The sequence below is a fragment of the Schistosoma haematobium genome, chromosome ZW (assembly GCF_000699445.3).
Source record: "Schistosoma haematobium chromosome ZW, whole genome shotgun sequence".
NCBI classification, from domain to species: Eukaryota; Metazoa; Platyhelminthes; class Trematoda; order Strigeidida; family Schistosomatidae; genus Schistosoma; species Schistosoma haematobium.
Window position 1 is genome coordinate 3,195,558 of NC_067195.1, and position 5,583 is coordinate 3,201,140.

A 5,583-nucleotide genomic window follows, 5' to 3' on the forward strand; every position below is an offset into this window, starting at 1 on the left:
GACTTCAGGGTGGGGTCGTAAATGTGTATAAAACAGTGTTAAGAACAACTCGGGGGTGATTGTTTCAAGTCTTCCACACATAAAGTAGAGAGTCACATTTGCATTGGCTGAATTCAGTGTATAATTTGAACTTGTTACTAGGCTTCTTGTGGTTACAAGCCTGACTTCACGCTATGAAGAGTCAATTGCAGGCGAACTTCCATGGAAGTGCTATGTTTCAAATAAGTCTGAATGTTCATGACATGGCATTCTTACGGGTCAAGTTTTAACAAACCTTCAGATCTTTTCATTGCTTATATAGATCGTTGAAGTCGATTTTATTTTATCCAACAGGTTGTTCATTGACATCAAGAACAGAATTGGATCCAAGATTGTTTTTAATGACACTCCGATTGTGAAACATTCCAAGTCTTGTGCACTCAATTTTTCTTCATGTAAAACATTCTGTTCTCTAGGAAGCTTCAGAGAGAAAATAAATGTGAATCAGTGAAACCCATCTTTGAAATCTTTGATATGAAGATTATTTTAGTCCTTGTGCCAAAGACGTTTGCGAAATTTAGTAATATTATGTGAACCAGTATCTTATGGTCCAAGAAGGTCGTTTGGTTTTCACGTGCTATGATAAGGCCGGACGCACAGGACGAATCCTCCTGGAACACATGATGAGCTTCATGTAGGGTGTTTTTCTTTTCTACTTATTCTCCCATTTGTTCGTTGATCAGCCCTTCCATTATCTTTGACAGTATTTGGAGTGATGCAACGGGTCTGTTTTTGTTTGTATCTTCCCATGTAAAGTCTGAGGAGAGTGGCCTGTGTCATCACCTTATGAGTTAGTATCCATCTAGTGACCACAGAAAAGCTCACATACAGGTGCTCTGATGAGTTGCACACACTATCCAGGATTTATAGTTCAGATGTTTTCAGATTCTGCCGGCTTACTTTGACATATGGATTTGGATCTATTCAATGCTGACCCGGGAGTAGTTGGATATCTGTCAGACTCAGCCAGCACTAGAGTTGGGAGTTATTACGTGTTTTCAAGCTTCAGATTTGGTTGGTCTATGAAGCTGTAATCAAAGATCGCCACCTCTAAGCTTGTGAGATATTTGTTTTCGGTCATTCATGAGTACAGATCCTCTTGTTTGTGAGCTTTCTCCTGGTCATGAATCTTTGGAGATATTTGGCGTCAACTTGCATTTCGGCTCCTAGCTTTGTATAAAAACATCTCCGATTGTTGCGGACGCCGACGTTTGATCTGTTTCTCAATGCCCAGGTCTATGATCTTCAGATCTGATTTAAAGCACATGTATCTGATTGCACTTTATTTAGCTAATAGTCCTTCTACGTCATTATGGAGGCACTTGATACTTTGTCTCATCACCCGGTGTTCCTCTCCAGCAACAAATGTCTTATTGGTTATAAGCGGATTGATGTTTAAGGTGTGCTGACTAGTTTCATGAGAACTGCCGTAATTAGTGATTATATCTGTGTAACGTGTTTCATTACCGCGACCGTGTTCTATGCGTTCTGTATCGTCGGTTGTTGATAAGGGTGTATTAGGCTTTTCTGATTTCAACTCTCTGATCTGAGTTGTCTCCCGCGACATCTTGTGTGGCTGGAGAGGTCGGTCCTCGAGCTGTACCAGGCTCATACTGGGTCTATATACAAGCAGACCAGATCACATCAAACCATAAAATAACAATCGTGATTGTATGGGATCAGGAAAGAAGCGGCTGTGAGTATGAGGGACTGCGACTAACAGTCTGGATATAGTAAATTTTATGGTGATAGCCAATATGTCACATGAAGGCTTATGATAAAAGGGATATGAGCATATATGAAGGTTCCCTTTACTTAATTGGTGTATTGTGAGAATTTACATATATATAATAACTGTATATAATATGGTCCACTAATTTACCCACAATCTCATCTTCGGATAAAACAGATGTGGATTTTTTTTTCCGTAATGTGTGCTGTGCGTAAAGTTTGCCTTTAGTGCGGGTGGTTCATCTTTTGTTACATTTTGACCCTGATGAGGACAAGGTTTCCTTTCCTGGCACTGCATGATATTTCTCCCACTGTTCGTTTTCAAAGACTGCCCTATCTTCTAATAAGCTACACTTCAACGCTGGGCCGTGAAAAAAGTTATGGAAGTTTTGTTTAACCTATTCATCCTCTTTTTTAGTGTTTTGAAAGCTGTACTTGTATCGGCTTCCTTTCCAACGATCACCTGTTACCATCTACGGTTGACAGATGCTGAGGTATTAGCTGCAACCGATAATTTCATTAGCGTACGAGCTCGGATTACGGCTTCCATAGTCCCACGTCTGGATGAATATGTGTTGGTGAGTTAGATAAACTTGTTGGAATTTATATGATTGTTCCCGCTGGGGTCTTATTCACTTCTTTCCTTAGCCCAGTTGATATATTTATTCTACACCGTTGAAACTGTGCCATCATATGTAGTACTGCCTTATTACTAATAGATCATGTCTATAAAAATGGCATGTACCTGCCCTGGTAGAAAGATTATATTACTACAGCGACAGTGAACCCAGCCGCTGAGGAAATTGCGCTCAAATGCTGAGTCCCTGGTTTAAGGAACGACGAGCACGAGATAGTTATCGTTTTTTGTTGTTATGCGCAAAATTTTAGCACTACACGTAGTTTCAGAAGTTCTGCTCTCTCATATTTTTGTGCACACTTGTCTTATTAGGAGTAAGGACATGGGTAAGAATGTTATCCTGATCAAATATTACTCTGGGGCTTTCTATCTGATATTATCTTATAATTCTTATAATCATACATCCCGAAATGAGGATTCTCAACGTACTGCGAACTTCTGAATTAGGACCTATACCTCCAGCGGTCGTCGTTTTGGTATGGTGTATGTATTAGCGGCAACGCTGTGACTACAATAGACTATGAAGTAAAATGAGAGATGATGTAGAGGGAACGTACGAGAGACGACAGTTTAGAAATAAATAAGTAACAGAGATAAGTGAATTTGTGTTATACAAAAATAAAACCTGAAGAAACTTGATATTGTAACATTAACTTTAACTGCTGAAGTATGCGACTTTGCCTAAATCTAGCGACTTATCCATAAGTCCTGTCTTCGGAAGGAAATAGATGTATAAATGTTGTAGTTGGAGGAACTAGGAATGACCAGTTGATTTAGATAGCTCTACCCACATCAACAGTTTCCAAACTTAACAAGTTTGGAATGAGAAATAACCTAATGCTCGTTTAGAAGCGTACGATCAACCATTCGGAACGAAGACGAAGAGATTGGGTAAATGACGGTTGTAAACTTCGTTTTATATTTGAGTGTACATTATTATCCCAACAAATATTACCACCCTGTTATTTAGCCAATCATTGTTTAATCATAAGCAAAATCTAAATTATAATAAACAGATAAATTGATAAGGGATATAAAAGAATTATCAAATGCAACAAACTAATTTTCCTATCAACACAAAAGTCTTATTTTATCCTTTCTGGATAAATCACGCTCAGACTGTTCCAAAGATAATATGTAATTTTGTTATACACAAATTCTTCCAGTTCTGAAATAATGCTTCAATTCATAATGAAAATTGTCCAATCCTAGTCAGTTAGAGCGAACCAGTATGATAATCGTCATAACCAAAGATCAACTCAAAAAGTATAGATGTACTTCAGAAAAAGTATAATAACTGAGTAATGTCTTAAGAAAAACGAAAACTATGTTAGAAAATAAATATTACTATCTCAAACAGAATCAAAAGACCAACTACATTTACACTCATAGGAATCAAAGAGAATAAATCACATGAATGTTTATTTGGAGAGATTTTTATGTGCAAACCTTTCGAAAAGGATCTTAAAACTGCAAAGTGGTTTAAACCTGTTGCAGTCATGGTTATCAAATTTGTCATCGCGATTTTCTACTGGCAAGGCGAATACGCAGTTCATATAGTCGAAAATGTTTAAATACTCAAACATGGTGGTGGAGAATTGCATGTTTCCGATTATCGATAAGAAACCGACGAGGTCACGTCCCACTGAAAGACCGCGTAGTGCATAAGACCTGGCGCATGACTAAAAAATGCATGAACTAGAAGGTGAGTCCGGGGTTTCCGCGTAGGTGTAAGTTGTTTTTGAGGCATTTTGGCGGCCTACTGCTGCAACATTTAGCGAGTTCGACCACCTGACATGAGACGTTGTTAATTATGCGCTTAATATCCAAAACTTATGATGATCGCTTTCGTAAATTCGTGTTTTTTGCTCAATTTTTGAGGTACTGAAATCTCTTTTTTTCATATTTATTGAGTCACACAAACACTAAAGTAATGTCAAGATGTTATTCAAGCTTTCTTGTGAGTATTGCCAGAATTTTTGCTACGTCATCAAGTCTGGTCGTTAAACTTTCTGTTAATATGATTTATTATGATAATGGATACTGATACCTATTAGTAGACTGCTCAATGCAAACTGACACACGTTTGAAGTAAGTCATCGTCATGATATGTATTCCTCTGATGTAGATGCTTTCCAGATATACTACTTGGTAACGGCAGCCTCACATGTTTTTGTAGACGAAAATACGAGTGATGATCATCTGATTTATCTTGACTATCTGTCTAAATAATATTCATTTGTGAAGCGTGCACTAATGGCATAGGTCACGAATTTCAGCGATTGCAAAATGTGCATCCTATGGTTATATCATTTCCGAACCGCATTTACATTGATGTGAAGGTTCCCAGTTGAAGAAAACAAACAGTTAAATGTGTATTATTCCTTTTGAAGAAGACCGAACTGTCGACTAACAGTATGTTTGTTGCTCTTACATCCCACTAAAGTTCAGGTGGAGGAATATATATAGGCTATTGCAGCTCACTTTAGAATTAACAACTCTGTTTGCTACCAAGTCATTTAAATAAACTTCGGTTATTTTTCTTAAAGTATAGGAGGTTAACCAACTGATATTGGTCTTTGTACCATAGTGAAGATCTAATCTCTCTTTGAATGTATCAACAGGTGCTAATATTACATTTCCTGCTAAAGATTTCCAGTAATTCACTACTTGGCGAGAGAAATGGAACCGCAGACGAAAAACGATCTAATCCCGGTCATTGAACTATCTTAGAATGTCTATTCAGATTATTATTACTAGATGAAAAAAATATATATGACAAAATTTTCAAAATAATTGTTACGTATAAGGTAAGTCAATATCAGATCACCTCGTAAAGCATGATGGACGTTTACTGAGACACTGTAGTTTTTTGTCTTAAACGACATTTCCTTCCATATATTCTGGAACAGCCCACCGAATAATCTTTTCATCAGTCTGACTACACATGTTAGACTAACCGGTTGATATTTACCAAGTCTCTACTCTCAGGTTTGTAGACTGGACTGATAAGTGAGTCTTTTCAATCTCTTCGCAGTTTAGACTGCTCAAAGATATGACAAACAGTCTTGCCAGTTCAGTTTTCATAATTCGGGGATGAATATCGTCAGAGTTAGATCCAAACTAAGGTTTGAACTGAAGAATAGCTGTCTAGGTGGGTTACATACGCGCCCTTG